At 31.0% G+C, this 18,144-nt stretch overlaps 1 protein-coding gene and 1 long non-coding RNA gene across 4 annotated transcripts in view; one reads left to right on the top strand and one right to left on the bottom strand.

The window, feature by feature from the left end:
* LOC114346465 (uncharacterized) overlaps nt 1-3,005 on the top strand; it is a 97,604-nt gene extending 94,599 nt beyond the window's left edge. The window contains exon 2 of the long non-coding RNA XR_007699508.1: nt 2,635-3,005. This is a non-coding gene — a long non-coding RNA (uncharacterized LOC114346465). The remainder of the gene's footprint in view (nt 1-2,634) is intronic.
* The window catches only part of LOC114346442 (glutamate receptor ionotropic, kainate 2-like), a 793,663-nt gene that overhangs the window by 331,601 nt on the left and 443,918 nt on the right, over nt 1-18,144 (bottom strand). The window lies entirely within an intron of this gene.

The raw sequence follows: 18,144 nt of genomic DNA, 5'->3' as shown, positions 1-18,144 counted from the left end.
GAGGATAACTCAATTAGAATTATATGAGTTATTTCCAAGCAAAATCTGCAAAAAAATATTAGTCACCTCTCAACGTCCATCTCAAAACAGATGCGCCCTGGACTATTATAATAAAACGTTAGATAAACTAACTAAGAATAATTAACAACCCTAATGTACAAATAGAAACACATATAAAAAGTTTTAGTGGGACGGGTTTTTTTACAAAATCCAAAAGGGGCGGAAGTAGCTGGATTAATATCCGAAATTTACATTATAGGGGAGTGCATATAGAATTTCGCTTCGGAAAAAATCAAACAAGATACAACTTTTTGTAATTTCGTTTAGAAATATTTAATAAACAACATATCAAAAAGTTCTACTCGAGAAGTGGGTACTTCATTTTTTATTAAACAAATGAACTGCGAAATTAGATGTTTTTTAAATAACTCCGAAAATATACATTTTAGAAAAAAATTGACACCATTGGAAAACTCAGAAAATTTTACAAAAAAAACCTTATATAAAGATTTTTCAAAAATTATATCTCTAGCTTCTATAATTTTTTAATTATAACGCTAAAGTCATCCTTCTCACAAACATTAGCGCGCAGTAAACTAGCTTTCGGCAAAGTGCACGGTTGAGTTATTTTAATGTAATTCTTTACCTAATGATTCAAATGAAATTTTACAAATTGGACATGAAAGAATTGATCTATCATGGTTATAATAAAAAGAAATAAAATGTATGGGCATAAGTACGGTGTGGGTGGAAAGTGAGACTTACTTATATGAATTTTGTTTATAAATGATTTAAAAATGTTTAACTAATACAATTCTACTTATAAAGCACTTAATTTGCAAAGCTTACCTTTTAAACATCTTAATAAACGATGTTTCATTCAAAAAAAGTCTCAAAAATTTAATTCAAATTATATGACGTCTCAAAAAATGTAATGTTTGAAAACTTCGTAGTTTTACAGAATTACTACCATTTTAAGATGATATGACTCGGGTTTGAACACATTTATTAAAATTTTATAGGTGTTTTTTAAAGCGTATGATTTAATCTTTAAAATGTACTAAATTATTTTACTTTAGAAATGAAATAACCAATTTTTTTGAGAAAATTAAGAAAGATAAAAAAATGTAATACAAAAACCGAAAATTACCTGCTAAAAAAATATTTATAGAAAGTGATCAAAACTTTTTTCTGTAAAACTTACCTAAACTACATTTAATAATATGTTTCAATAATAACAAATGTTCAACAAAAAAAAATTTTGTGCTCTTATACAGTATGTCGGCGTAAATTGGAACCTATTGATAACTTTTTATTACCGGTTTTACGAAAAAAAGTTATTCTTTATAAAATATTCTGCATCGTATATAATCTAAGATGCAATCATAAAATATCAAATTTAATGAATTTTATACGAGGTATGTCAAAAAATATGAGTTTCACTCAAGAGTATAGTATGGTTAAATTTCACAAAATCGAAAATTGTTATTAAGAAAAGCTGTTTGGAATTAAAAACTAAGTTTCAATGTTAAATTACATCCTTCTAATTGAAATACTGTGCACTATAAGGGCACTTAATTGTTAAGCGAAATCCATATTTTTTACAAACCTCGTATAAAATTGAAAAAGTTTGATTTTAGATTTTAGCATATTAATTTTTAGACCAAGTAGAGAATTTTACGAAGAATAACTTTTTTCATAAAATTGATAATAAACTAATTATAAATGTAATAAAATGATGATGGGTATCGTGTAATTTGAGAAAAAATTAGAAGGATGTAAGTGTATATTAAAACATAGTTTTTAATTCCGAATATCTTTTCATAATAACAATTTTTATTATTCTGGAATATAAAGGTACTTTACTCTTTAACGAAATACATATTTTGACATACCTCGTTTAAAATTGAAAAAATTTAATATCTGATGGTTGAGTTTTAGATTTTAAATTATGCAGAGCATTCTATGGAGAATAACTTTTTTCGTAAAATTGATAATAAAAAAGTTTCCCATATGGTTCCTAGCTACGCAGACATACTGTATAAGAGCTACTGTATAAGAATTTTCGAATGTAATGCCATATTCGGATTCAGCATAATCAAAAACAATAATTCATAGAAACATATTTGATCAAAGTAAAATGATGAAATCAACGATATTTTCAAAATTATTTATACAAAACAAGTGTTATTGTTTAAACAATTATTAAACAATTAGCGGCAAAATCTGCGAGTAGAACTTTTTACTTTGACATGTATATAAACTAACAAAAGAAGTTTTAGAAAAATATAAGCTTGTTTGAATTATTCCGAAACAATGCATATTTTCGTTCTATCTTGACTCCCCTATTAGATTTATTTATGGTTTTTGCGTCAAACAGTGTGTATTGAAGCCAATTTTAAAAGTGCATTTATCGTGTAATTTTATTACGTAGGTAACCCGATACTTCGTTAATTTGTTTATGTCGCCATGCCAAAACTAAGTGGTTGAATTCAGCCATATCTTGAATTAAAGTTGGATGCAGGAAAAGTATTTTCGAGCTTGTTCTAAAATTATTGATACTGTTTTCATGTTAAGACAGGTTCAAGCCATTGTCAAAAAACGTGTGAATAAGCTTTGGTTTTTTTGTTTCAGATTTCTTCTGATAGAAGATGTTTAATTAATTGATATGGAAAGACACCTTCTCACCTTAAAAAGTATGAAAAAACTCTTGAAGGGCCCAATTCAAAATACAATTGACAATGGCGAAGTGCTTAGGGACTCAAAAAACCAAGCAGCAACTTAAAAAAATTCATATTAGTAATGGTAGCAAAAACTGGAACTATAAAAATGTTATGGTATCAGATGTTTAAGATTTAGTGTCATAGCTAACTAGGTAGAATATTGTATGTTTTTATTATTATTTTATGCACCAACAATCGTAACTACGTAGGTATTTTGATAACTCATCCAATATTAATAAATTAAAGATCAGTCTAGATTAATATACACTTTTTTTTGAAAAATTTGTTTTTGATTAACTATTTTTACAGCCACGAATTGCCACGTTTGGCTTAAAAATCACGAGTAACTCACAAATTAAAATTAGCCCTACTCTACGGGGCAATGTAAACTTTTGACGTTTAGTCAGGGATCATTTTTTGCTGCAAATACGTTAAATAAATTCAGTTTCATTGCAACTAAATGACAGTTAAATGTTTATTGAACTTTCCTAATTATTTAAAAAAAAATGCCCCATCCTCCTTTTGAGTTTTTTACAAGTTCATCAACTATATAATGCATTGGAAGCTTATTTAGTTTTACAATTTGTAGCAATTTAATTTTACAAACTTTTCTGGAAATCTAATGTTTCTTCTGTTAGCCACTTAATTATGATATCCTGTTTAATGGTAATGTCATGTATTTTATACTTGCCTTGTATGCCCAGAAAACCAAATAATTGCATTTATTAGATACTTTGTTGATTTTCCGACACTCTCCACTCCACTCCGCAATACATCAATAAACATCTTTTTTAAATTAAAAATCAAATTCAATCAAAAAATTTACATTAATTTCCTTTAACTGTCTCAGAATCTGCAAGCTCCAATTTATTTTCAAATAACCTTTGCTCGATTAACTCCTTATATTGAGGGATTTGAATGTACATTTTAATATAAATGATAGCTTGCAGCTTGTCAAAGTAATTGATTACAGGAATTTTGTACGTCCAAAATGATGGTCCATTAAGTGCAAACTTAAGTACTCTTCAGCAAAAACCGGTTTACAGCGAACCATTACAGTAATACTTTTATTTATTTGAGTAAGAAAAAATACTAAAGTGGATTTTATTTCCGCAATTTAAAATACGTAAAGAGTATTATAGGCGTGGATCCCGCATACCAAAAAAAGTTTATTAATAGCAAGCTAAAAATTTGTTAAAAGCTTAACGGTGTCTAGTCGGACAAATTTTGATGTACGGGAACACTGGAACAGGGGATGTTTTAATTATTGTGGAACAGTTTACAGGTTTCGAACGTCAGACTACGAAAACTCCCATGTCTCCCATGTATTTTGTCCGACAGAACTTCCAATGTTCTACTACTACAAGGACTACTTTATTACCGACGACGGCCGAAAGTCCCTGAAAACTTCTATAATGTTTATGTTAAGTTACAGGGGTGAAAGTAAAAGAGAAAATTTAGTGTGATTTTTAATTGGAAATATCATTTGTGATATATTTGTTAATATATTGTTTCAAAAGAAACTTTTTATTTATTTTAAGGGACTTTCGGCCCTCGGTAATAAAGTAGTCTTTCATTCTGCATTTAAAGTTTTCAAAAATACTTATTAGTTTTTTCAGGATTCGAAAAAAAATGAATACAATTAAAATACACTGAAAATTTTGATATGCGTCAAAATTTTGCATATTGCTCCATTCCCCTTGATACAGATTTCAATCCTCTACAAATAGCTTCTCATGCTAGGGGAGCCCAAGCGGGGATTTTTGCAGTTACTCGAGCGCGTCAGATTATCATATGGGGAGAAACCTGGTGCCCTGCAGATGTACCTCTACCATATATTAGCTCTTAACACAGGGGAGTTCGTTAAGTGGGGGCCGAAAAAAAAATCTATCCTTAAATATACTTGAAATTGTCAGATTAAGATAAGGTAAATTAAGGACATGCAAAACAGTGTATACTTCAAAAATCTGACGATTTGAGCGGGGCGTAAGGAAATGGGTGATTTAAAAAGTTTCACAAAAAACAAGCGAATAATTCGCGAAATGAACGTTAGATCGAAAAACTAAAAAATACGTGTTCAATATTTTTGAAAACTCTATACCAAACATGACCCCCCACGGAGAGGGGTGGGGGATAAATTTAAAATTTTAAATACAAATCCCGCGATATTTCTCAAAATAACTATTAGATCGAAAAACTGCAAAATGCACTTAATCAATATTTTTGAAAAATCTATCGAATGGTACCAAACACGACCCCCCACGGAGGTGAGGTGGGGGTTACTTTAAAATCTTAAGTCGGAGCCCCAAATTTTTATTCCAGACTTGGATTCTTTACGTAAAAATAAGCAACTTTTATTCGAAACTTTTTTCAAATTAGGGATAGCTGGCGCTATAATCGGAAAAAACAGTTGTTGGAAATGGAAAATTAAATTTAAAAATGGAAAGTCACCACTAAAATGAAAAAGTTTACTTAACTTTTTTTGGTTTTAGGACTTACTCTTCACAACCCAATAGGTTCCCAAAGCGCTCGAGTGACTGCACATTTAGCATACTTCGCTACCCTACTATCATGATTTTTGATGCAAATAATTAGGGAAGGAGGAATTCAACAGTTTAGAATTTTACATTGAGTTTCTTATGGCCCGTTTTACGATTCACCACATAGTATAAGTATCTCAGTAAATAAATTTTGAAATTTTGATGTTCATTTTAGAGAATTTTTAAGTTTGATTTCTTAAGCCTAAAATGATAGATCATAAATATGCAGGGTGTTTGTATTGCACAACAGGTGGAATACTTTCTTTGGTTACACCTCCTGAGATTTTCAAAATTTATTAATCATACAGGGTGCCGAGGAAATTAAGATGAGAGAATTTTAAATAATTCACAACTCATCTACTCAGCGTGGTAAAGCTCCAACAAGAAAGATTCCTTAATACTCAAACAAAAGAGTAAATGAATTAAAAATATATAAACATTCTCAATTTCTTTGCAAAACGAAAATGCAGCAGCTACATAATACTCTGGTTAAAGCGGAGAGTGCAGGAAGGGTCTATACAGGTTTCGGAGATCTTTTTCCCCTCATCAGTAAACCCATATCCTCTTCTCTCCGCCTTAACCATTTACCATAGCTTGGGCCTTCCCGAATTGCAAAGAAAGAAATGTCACGGATGAACTAGGGCCATCTACCGAAAAACAAACTAAGTTATCAATCGAAGTAGCGACGAAAACGACAGTAAATATCGCCTCCGTACCACCAGATTGACAACAGGTGAAATACTTTCTTTGGTTACACCTCCTGAGATTTTCAAAATTTATAAATCATACAGGGTGCCGAGGAAATTAGGATGAGAGAATTTTAAATAATTCACAACTCGTCTACTCAGCGTGGTAAAGCTCCAACAAGAAAGATTTCTTAATACTCAAACAAAAGAGTAAATGAATTAAAAATGTATAAACGTTCTCAATTTCTTTGCAAAACGAAAATGCAGCAGCTGCATAATAATCTGGTTTAAGCGAAGAATGCAGGAAGGGTCTATACCTGTTTCGGAGATCTTTTTCTCCTCATCAGTAAACCCATATCCTCTTCTCTCCGCTTTAACCATTTACCATAGCTTGGGCCTTCCCGAATTGCAAAGAAAGAAATGTCACGGATGAACTAGGGCCATCTACCGAAAAACAAACTAAGTTATCAATCGAAGTAGCGCAGAAAACGACAATAAATATCGCCTCCGTACCACCAGAATGACAAAAGGTGGAATACTTTCTTGGGTTACACCTCCTGAGATTTTCAAAATTTATAAATCATACAGGGTGCCGAGGAAATTAAAATGAGAGAATTTTAAATAATTCACAACTCATCTACTCATCGTGGTAAAGCTCCAACAAGAAAGATTCCTTAATACTCAAACAAAAGGGTAAATGAATTAAAAATGTATAAACATTCTCAATTCCTTTGCAAAACGAAAATGCAGCAGCTGCATAATACTCTGGTTAAAGCGGAGAGTGCAGGAAAGGTCTATACCTGTTTCGGAGATCTTTTTCCCCTCATCAGTAAACCCATATCCTCTTCTCTCCGCTTTAACCATTTACCATAGCTTGGGGGCCTTCCCGAATTGCAAAGAAAGAAATGTCACGGATGAACTAGGGCCATCTACCGAAAAACAAACTAAGTTATCAATCGAAGTAGCGCAGAAAACGACAATAAATATCGCCTCCGTACCGCCAGATTGACAATAGGTGGTACGGAGGCGATATTTATTCGGGAAGGCCCAAGCTATGATAAATGTTTAAAGCGGAGAGAAGAGGATATGGGTTTACTGATGAGGGAAAAAAGATCTCCGAAACCGGTATAGACCCTTCCTGCACTCTCCGCTTTAACCAGAGTATTATGCAGCTGCTGCATTTTCGTTTGGCAAAGAAATTGAGAATGTTTATACATTTTTAATTCATTTACTCTTTTGTTTGAGTATTAAGGATTCTTGCTTGTTGGAGCTTTACCACGCTGAGTAGATGAGTTGTGAATTATTTAAAATTCTCTCATCTTAATTTCCTCGGCACTCTGTATGATTTATAAATTTTGAAAATCTCAGGAGGTGTAACCAAAGAAAGTATTCCACCTGTTGTGAATCTGGTGGTACGGAGGCGATATTTATTGTCGTTTTCTGCGCTACTTTGATTGATACCTTAGTTTGTTTTTCGGTAGATGGCACTAGTTCATCCGTGGCATTTCGTTCTTTGCAATTCGAGAAGGCCCAAGCTATGGTAAATGGTTAAAGCAGAGAGAATAGGATATGGGTTTACTGATGAGGGGAAAAAGATCTCCGAAACCGGTATAGACCCTTCCTGCACTCTCCGCTTTAACCAGAGTATTATGCAGCTGCTGCATTTTCGTTTTGCAAAGAAATTGAGAATGTTTATACATGTTTAGATAAATATAATTTATAGATATGTAATGATACGCCGATACGTCGAACACGCATCGACACTTGGAACCGTGCGATTCTCACAAATCGCGCAGATGCTCCCACTCAGTTCCACCTCTCCGAAACAACGCTGGCAGAGGGATATTTAAGAGGGTCACAAGCAGAGATCCGTCAGTCTTAAACGACAATTCTGGGCTCCACAACCAGCCAAGCGAGGTGAGCTAGGCAGGCTGACCTAAGTACCGAGGCACCGTGTTGAAGTGATCTCGCGCTAAGGCAGGCCTCCTCGAGCCGCAAGGTGTACCGTGGTGAGGTAATTTGCGGCTCACAAATGAACGGTGCGCGGTGGCAAGCGTAGTGAGCGATCTGCCGATAAATTTATATAATTGAATAGCATGTAAGAACATTTCATATTATTGTTAATTTTGTTCTTCTTTTCCAGACGTCTATCCGGAGGAGGACTTCGCAGCGACGAATAGAATAATATATATTTTTTTTATTTATTTTGTAAATAATTAGACTGAATATATTTAATTTGTTTTAAACTGTGTTTTACTGAGTCTGTCATCTTAGAAGAACTACCCATCACAGATAGATAAAGAAACCATTACACGAGAATGTCGATAAACAAACAATATACACTGTGGTAATAGTGACATAATTGCTCAATTTTTTAAATGGAATTTTATGAATGTCGGGGGCCCCGTATAATTGATGTGGCTGATACGGCGGTAGCTACGCCTCTGTTTAGGACGATAAACCTAAATTTTCTGCCAAAAATACGTTCAATTTTTTTATCCCCCTCTGCAAAATTCAATTTTTTGAATTTCATTGTAGTTTTTAAAAACCATTTGTCATATCCTTGTCATACTTGGCAGCAAGTATAAGTACTGTACGTACACCGAGAGAAAAAAATTCTTGACATAAAGAAAGTTTATTAATATTTAAGAAAGATCGACTTGGCATATTGCCTAAGAAATATATCTTTGTATGTAAGATATAATTTTCTAAAATATTTCAAATAAATTCTACTATAGCCAAAGAAATATATCTTAAACATGATTGAACTATCACTTTCTGGCAAACTTCAAACCCATTTATCAGAAAGAAATTAGACTTGATGTTAATTAATTTTATTAGTCATAAAAATATATTTTCTACACATAACAAAACTATTCTTTCTGAGCAATAATATTTCTTAGTAAGGAATATTACTATTTTACTATTAATAATTAATGTATTTAATGTTAAGAAATATATTTCGCAGAGATAAACGTATATTTAGAGTTAAGTTAATATTTCTTGAAAATAAAGTGATATTACATACGGCAAAATAAATCATTGTGTTAAGGTAAAATCATTATTTATTAATAAAACAAGATATAAAATGTTATTATTACATACAAATATTTTCTCCACTCTCAAACCACTGGCTTCTACACAACAATAAAAGGATGGAGAGGCAAATCCAAATTCCTCAAATTTTCCTTCTTTTGTTAATAGCAGTTTGTATATCAGCAATTCACTAAAACAAAAACGTTATGTAGAAAGAGTAAACTTACTTTAATAAATTTTTTTATAAAGACATAGATATTTATTTTAACAAATTTAGGAAATAAAAGAAAAACAAATACACGGGCCCACATAAGAACTATTAATACTAATAATAAGTGCGTTTGCGGGTGCCTGTCGACGACTAGTCGGCGACAAATTAGCAGCAAAACGCATGCGCACTTTAAAATGATATAAATAATATCGTTAATAGATAAATATACAAGCTATATTTACCTAGTATAATTTAATAATTATATATTAATATTAATTAAAAGTAAAAATACCTTGTTTATTTATCTTTTAACAGTATTATTTATATTAAGTGAGGTTAGAAATTGTCGGCGACAATATTGTCAACTGTACCCGCGAACGCACCTAATAATCAATCATATTTAGTTCAAACATGGCATTATTTAACCTACACATCTTTGTTTATTTTTTTCTTTTTGTTAATGAAGTATTAATTATTTATCTGTATAATATAAAGTCACACAATAAACATTGTTTAGCTAAAACAAGAGGGAAAATACAAACAATGTAAAACATTGAAGCAGACATAATAATATGTAATTTTCTTAATTTTTATAATCTAAAAGAGGCAGCATACCTAATCATTAAGAAATTTTATTACGGGAACGTATTATTAGTTTACATCTAAGTCATTTAATACATATTAATTAATTCACGGTTTTCGGCAATAACATTTCTTAACCATAAACATATATTTCTTTTAGACTAACTGATTTCTTTATCTCAAATAAATTAACAGAAAACATCCTCAGCGTTGCACCCGCCATGTTTAATATAGCGTTGTATGGTATATTTTTATAGAAGACGATACATTCAAGAAACCTATTATAGTTGATACATAAGTATACACATTTTTAAAAAGGTACTTACATGTATGAAGTTCTACCATTTTTGGAAGGCCCCGCAGTTGGTTAATAACTCCTTTCTTAATATTGTTCTGAAGCTATATATTAGATCATTCTGTCCCAGCTTTAAATTGTGGCATATTTCCCAGTTAGAATAATAAGCTCCTTTATTTCAGAGTCGTCCATCATTATACCTAAAAAGCATATAAAGATACTATTATGTTTCTTTTTTAACCATTCGGATACGCAACAATATTATTATTACATCTTAAATTACTCAATTTACTTTTATTTAATAGGTACCTATATATGTACGTACCTTAAAAATATCCGTTAATTTTTAAACAACACCAATAACTCAAAAATCCATCTATATGAACATGAACATATCACGCCATCTTGACAAACACTGACGACTAAATCATAAATAGTTAATCTGCGCAATTCTTTTGTGGAAGAAAATCTCTTTGCAAGTAACATTTCGGCATTAATGACAAAGTTTTTATTTTATAACCACAGTTACTACAGAGGGTATTTCTGAAGAATTATTTCTTGTGGTTTAAAATATTTATTTGACTGCAAGAAAATTTCTTGTTCACAAATTTAAATATGGATTAACTTAACATTATATTTCTTATACTACAAAATATTTGTAGTTTTCAATTTAAGAAATAAAAACTTTAGGATAAGAAAATTAAATGTAACCATTAATGCATTTCTTAGTATTGAAGAAATTATCTGTAAGAAATTATTGAGTTGTGTTTAAAAAACTCGTTTCTTCATATGTGAACCGGTATGTTTAAGTTAATAGGATATGTTAACTTTTAAGAAATATTGCTCAAAGAAATCGGTGTTTTAGGAAAAAAGAAATTGTTCTCTCGGTGTACACCCAACTAAACTGTATTAAACGTTTCTGGCTAACCAGAGGCGTACTACGGAGGAAAGTGCATTGTTGACCGTTCCCAAATTCTAAGCCACTGGCAGAATTGCTATTTTAGTGCAATTTTTATATTCTCGAATACTTTCTACGTAAATAATATACTCCTCATTTCTAACGATAAAGTCAATAGTTTTCGAGATATTTGAAGTTAAAACGAAGGGGCATAATACATTAATCAAATTAACTGTGCCGTTTCATTTTTAACTTCAAATATCTCTAAAACTAAGGACTATATCGTTAGGAATGAAGACTATATTATTTTCACAGAAAGTATTAGAGAATCTAAAAATTTTTCTAAAATAGCAGTTTCATCAGTGGCGTAGAATTTGGAAATGGTCAACAATTCGCTATTCCTTGTCGTATGCCTCTGCTAGTAGCCAGAAACAATTATTTTACATAATTTAGTAGGGTGTACAAAATACCTCTATACTTTCTGCCAAGTATGGTAAGGATATGTCAAATAGGTTTAAAGTAACGGGTACAAATAGTTCTTAACGTTTTAAATACAGAATAAATTATTTAAAAAAATAATACTTTAAAAGTATTTGACATATTCATGTCATACATGGCAGAAAGTGTAGGTACTGTACACCCTACTAAATTATGTTAAAAAATAGTTTCCGCTACTACCAGAGGCGTACGTTCGAGGGAATTGAATGATTGGCCCTTCCCTTTCCCCTGTCGTACGCCTCTGGTAGTAGCCAGAAACGTTTGTTTAATACAATTTAGAAGGGTACAGTACTTACAATTGCTACCAAGTATGACAAGGATATGTCAAATGGTTTTTAGTAACTACAATAAAATGCAAAAAATTGAATTTTGCATCATAGATGTTAAATGCGTTTATCTCGAAAATGGTTGAGTTTAGCGAGATGAATGTAGTAAACCCTTTTTAAATAAAAATAATAGGATAATAATATTTTTGATCTCAAAGTTATGTAGAGTGAGGGATAAAATAAATTGAACGTATTAAATTGAATGAGCGCTAAAACACGTATGTGGCGCCCTCTGGGTAATATATAATTTTTGGTGGGAAATTTAGGTTTCTAGTCCCAAAGAAACTTACCAAATTTAGTGTTGTTATAAATATCATGCCTATTAGTAAATATTCAAAAATTAATAAAATAAAAGTTTTTTGACACCTTGTATTTCTCTTTTTATCAACTTTCGTACAAAGGTAAGTTAGCTTAAATCGACCTATTTTAATCTTAGGAATCTAAGGTTAAGTTATGGCCCATTCTTTATCAAAAACCCTGTATATTAAGTAGGACAGTACAGTTTCTTTGAATGTTGGCTATGTTTTTTGTTCACTCAAACAATAAAGTGCTATATTCCTATCAGCAAATTTCAAATATCGATGTATTATGTACATTAAGATGATATTATATCCAGTCGCGCCGCTAATAAACTTCATTATAACATTCACGCAGCAAAGCTTTATCCACACGTGTATGCTTTCGTTATTAAGATTACTTTGAACTCTAAATTCGTATTAATATTCTAGTACGTTCTTTAAATGTAAAATATTGCAAAACCTCTAAATTTTAAAAAACTGCGTGGATTGACACGAAATTTGGCATACACATAGCTAACAAGTCAAAGAAAAAAAAGTGATATTGTGCCGATGTGTGCTTTTGGCCTAGGGGTGAGTTTCACCCCCTTTTGTTGGTAAAAAATATATGTTTGAAATAAGTCCGGAAACGGATAAAATGACTAATTCTAAGCAAGTTTTGTTCTATAAAGTTTTTTCAGCAGGTTAACACTACCTACTTTTCGAGTTATTTGCGAGTGAATACGTTATTTTTCTACAAAATAACTACGTTTTCAGACGGTTTTTCGCAAATAACTCAAAAAGTAGGTATTTGGTGTAAAAAAAATCTTATCAAAAATATAGCACGTAAAAAAGTGAAAAACTTAGTGTATATATTAGGTCTAGTAGAAGCAGAGTTATAGCTAATTAAAAATAGGTTCATATTTGTCAAATTCCAAATCGTATAGTTTAACGTGCCATAACGAAAAAAACGAAGCACTTTTTTGGGGAAAACTCTATTTAACTTTTTGAAAGTATATAAAAAAATGCTTATTTTTGTTTTAAAAAAAAAAATTTTAGCAGCAAAAGTAAACAAGTTACGCTCAAAATAAAGTTGGTCCCTTTTTTGGTAAGAAATCGAGAAAATCACCCCATAATTAGCATTTCAAATAAACTTGATTGTTATCACTTCACAAGATTTTTACTCGCGTTTGTATTGATTATACAATCTGTAAGTTTCAACGGTTCAAAGTCCTTATTTTTAAAAGAGCTGTAGTTAAAAGGGCTTGAACGAGTCACTTATCACGAGTGTATGCAAATTTAGAAACACCAAATCTTGACCAATTTTTCTGTTACAGAAAAACAAAAAAAAATACAAAATATTCAAAAAAGTAAAGCCGACTTTTTTTATTGTTTAAGATTTTTGGTATCTCTAACAATTTTTAAATTATTTTGAAAAAAAAGCTATTTTCAGGAATATTTGAAGATGTCTATTAATGTTAACTTAAGAAATACACAATAATACGTTTCGTTTAGTTTGTATAAATGGATTATAAAGCATTTTTATGAAGCACATTTGTTCGGAACACACTGTAACTGTAATCGAACGAAGGTGGCATTTTGGCATAAATTGGTAACATTTATTTGACAGTTGCGGTATTGACACTTTAGATTTGTTTTTATTCTTTAGAATAGAATAGAAATATGCTTTATTGTCATGAAAAATTTAATAATTTAATAGACAAAGCTTACAAGCATCATAAATAAAAACAAAAACAAATACAATTTACTAAAATTATACAAATCGTCAATATAAATAAAACATAATAAAGTGAAATAAAAATCAGTAACAATCTATTGCAAAATTAAAAAAAAATTGCAAATTGCGTAATCTGCCTTAAGAAATTTAATAAGTAAATTAATAAGTTATGCTGCCTCATATGACACTCAAATATAGATTAAGATTCTACTTATACACAAGAATACTGTAATTCCTTAGTTATTGGTTAAGCAACTATGCTATTGAATAATATGCAGGAAAGATATGGGGAATATGGGGAAAGCTGTTGCAGATTTAAGTTGTAGAGGGAAATGGTTGTATAGTTTTTTTCCAGAATATAATATAGATCTCTTTACTAACTCACTGGACGGGATCGGTAAATAGATGTCAAAGGTAGAATTTCTGGTGGAATAGTCATGTCTAGGTCTTGCTAGAAAGACATGTAGATGTTTACGAATTAAGCAAACAGTTTCTAAAATATATAAAGAAATTAATGTTAGAATCCTGTGATCTTTGAAGTAGCTTCTGCAATGTGTTGTTCTTCTGAGGTCAAACAGATATCTTATTGCTCTTTTTTGTAATTTAAAAATAACATCGGATTGGGCAGCTGTACCAGAACCCCAAATAGGCAGACCATGTCGAAGATGGGACTCGAACAATGAAAAGTATGTTATTTTGGAAGAGGCTAAATTCATTTCCTTCGAAGCAGATCTTATTGCAAAGCAAGCTGAGGATAGTTTCTTGCTTAACACATGATATGAAGGGACCATTTAAGGTTGCTATCTAAAAAAATACCAAGAAACTTTACAGAATCAACGATACTGATCTGGCTGTTATGAAGAGGTAAGGGGTTGAAGAGTTCTTTTATAGGGTAATACTACTGTTTTATCTACGTTAAAAGAGAGTAAATTAGAATCGGACCAGGATTTTATTGTGAGTAGATCAGAAGTTATAGTAGCATGAAGAGTTGCGATATTTGAGTTGCTCCAAGTGATACTGGTGTCGTCAGCAAAAAGAAAAACTTTTCCAATGATTTTTAAACTAGTGATGTCATTAATAAAAATAAGGAAAAGTAGAGGACCCAATACTGAGCCTTGTGGTACCCCACATACAACATTTTTGAGACTAGAGTCTGTATCATTTGCTCTAACCACTTGTTTCCTATTATCCAAGTAAGATTGAAACCAGTTCAAAAAAATACCTCGAATTCCATAGAAATCTAGTTTTTTTATCAAAATGTCGTGATTTACACAATCAAAAGCTTTGGCGTAATCACAAAAAACAGTGGCAGTGTGCAGATTATTGTTTACTGCTTGATAAACCTCATGTAGTACAGAAAACATGGCATCGGTGGTACATTTATTATTTAAAAAGCCGATTTTACTCTATGTATTTGTTTTATTATATTTATTATTTTTATTATTTACTTTAAGGTAAGATTATAACTTAATTCTAGTTTATTATTTCTAATATTTTTATTCATTTACATTCAATATTAATTTGTTTTGTTGTATAATCCAAGTTTGCAATAATTATGTGATCTATTTGATTTAAAACGGATTCAGGATTTTTTTATACTTTGGCAACAATGTCAGCTTAGATCGCTGACATAGATAATGACGTGCAACGGTAAGTAAATTAGACAAACTGTATATATTTTCAGCTTGATATTAATATTTTTTTTTATTTGGTAATCGGGATCCAGGACTATGGTGGCTTTAAAACCGATTGAGATATGTAAATGGAATTTGGTGGTTTTAAGAGGTCGTTATTGATAGATATTTCAAATTAAAAATCATTTTTGAATTTCTCTCAAATTGTGACAAAAAATCTATCTTCCCTTTTCTCCACACGAGGCACAGTTTTCATTCCAAAAATAAACTATCTTAACTGATTTTTGATTGATGATTAATTTTTGAAATAAATCCCGAATCAGGCGGATTTTTATTTTTAAATTATGATTTTGGCATACTATATACTACTGACGTCATCCACATGGGAGTGATGACGTAAGCGATGATGTCTTTAAATGAGAATAGGGGTCGTGTGGTAGCTCATTTGAAAGGTTATTCAATTCTGAATTATGCTTGTATATTAGCTTTTACAAATATTTGATTGCTACGGTTATTGTTAAAAATGCACCAACAGCCGAGTATCTATTAGAAAATGTGTTGTTCCCATGGGACCAACATAGCCTAGTAAGATAAAATATATGTTGGCTCCATCGGAATAATATGGACTGTTGAGGAAGCATTATTGTTGCTCCTTTAGAACCAACGTATACAGATATAGAAATACTAATACGTAATGCATAACTAATATCAATTGTTTCAAATACTGACCATACCCTAACTAAAAAAACCTATTGTTTAAACATTTATTTTAAATTAAGATTATTTTATTATATATGTATAAGGATTTCCACTGTATTCCTTCACTCAAAATTTATCCGCAGTTTTTTCTGTTTTGCCAGTCCCCTTCCTTCAGATTTATTATTCCCATTTCTTCGTCCACTTCCTTTCTGTAAAATATTCGGGGTCTGACTCTCTTCCTTCTTCGGGCTCCATTCTGTTATTCTATTTATCCAACGATTTTGGTCTGCTCTTTTAACATGTCCGTATCAGGTTAATTTCTTCTGTTTTATGTAGTCTATTATATCTGAGTTCATTCTCATTCCTTTCTTAATCCCTATGTTATTTATTATATCTCTTCTTGATACTCTGTAGTTTCACCCCTCAGGAATTCCTTCTCTGTTGCTGTTAGGCGTTATATAGTCTTCTTTTTGTTTTTATAGTGATGTTCAGTACCTTGTCTCTTGTTTGACCTAGCCTATTTTTTATATCTTTTTCAGTTGTTCCTTTGTTTGTTATTATCACACCTAAGTACTTCATTTGTCTGTTTCTTTGATTTCTTTTCCTTCTTCTATTTCAAGCTGATTTATTTCTGTATTCTCCGTTGTTATGTATTCAATTTTCTTTAGGTTTATTTCCATCCCATTCTTTGTATGTTCCAGTTTTCTTATCTTAAAACTGAGGCCATCTGCGTCTTATACGATCACTATTTGTTTGTCAGCAAAACTTAGGGTGTATAACATTATTAAATTATTAAGATTTTAAAAAAATTCCATGATCAAGAAAGTGTGTACCTTTTACCAATAGAAAGTACTAAATAATTCAACATTTTGAGTATCACCCTTTTCTAATAATTTTTATTTAGTATCTTTAAACTACCGAAAACATTTTAGATTTCATGAACTGACGGAAGCACTTCACCCTTCATAACGTTCCATTAGATTAGATACCGCCTGAGGCAAGAAACATTTTTTAAAAAGAAAATAAAAGAGATTTTTCTTTTAAAGAACGAGTCCGGTAAACTATATCCCTTGTTATCTTTTTCATCCTTTGTTATCGCCTTTCGGCCAAAACTCCTCAAGTATGCCATAGCATACGAAATCGGAACATTTGTTATATATTACAATGTTCACAGTGCTCCGGTATTATCGTATTTTTCCCCTGTTCCAATATCTGTATCGTAAACACTGATATCTAATACCATCATTATTTGGGAAAAGATAAAAGAAAAAAAGAAATTTAAATATTTTTAAGTGTTATTTTTATGACAAATGTTTTCGTAATAACAATTTCCTATTGTTTTTTTGGGTAATCATTTTTAGAATTTAAATAAAAAAATTATAGTATTGTAGGATAATCCAGTATCTTTTTGACAATTTTCTTTTTGTTAATATTTACAAGTACAGTGATGAGTACGTTAAGAACCGGTAAAATAGCGCAAAAAATGGAAATCCTAATTCATTTTGAAATAAAAAGAGATGAAACCAATAGAGGTGGGAAATTATCTATAAAACTCTATAAATTTAAATTGCATTATACAAGGTGTTTCATTAATAATTGTCCATATAGTAACTGGACAAACCCTAGCACAAAATACGAAGATTTAACCTAAAACACTTAAATAAAATGTGGTTCCTTACTGAGTTACAGGGTGTTTTATCTAAAATATTAATAATTATTTTTGCTCAGCATTCTAAAACTACTCGACGTATCCTTTTCATACTTAGCAGAAAGTGCGACTACTAGACACCCTACTAAACTATGATAAACAAACTTTGCTAGCTACTACCAGAGGCGTACGACACGGAACGGTGAATAGTTGACCCTTCTTAAATTCTACACCACTGGAGGAATTAATATTCTAGCGCCAATTTAGGATTCTCCAATACTTTCTACGTAAATAATATACTCTTCATTGGTAACGATAAAGTCCTTAGTTTTCGAGATATTTGAAGTTTAATATG

This window comes from Diabrotica virgifera, chromosome 7 (genome assembly GCF_917563875.1).
Source record: "Diabrotica virgifera virgifera chromosome 7, PGI_DIABVI_V3a".
Taxonomy (NCBI): Eukaryota; Metazoa; Arthropoda; class Insecta; order Coleoptera; family Chrysomelidae; genus Diabrotica; species Diabrotica virgifera.
Note: the sequence above shows the minus strand (reverse complement) of the source record. Positions and strands in the feature narration are given on the sequence as shown.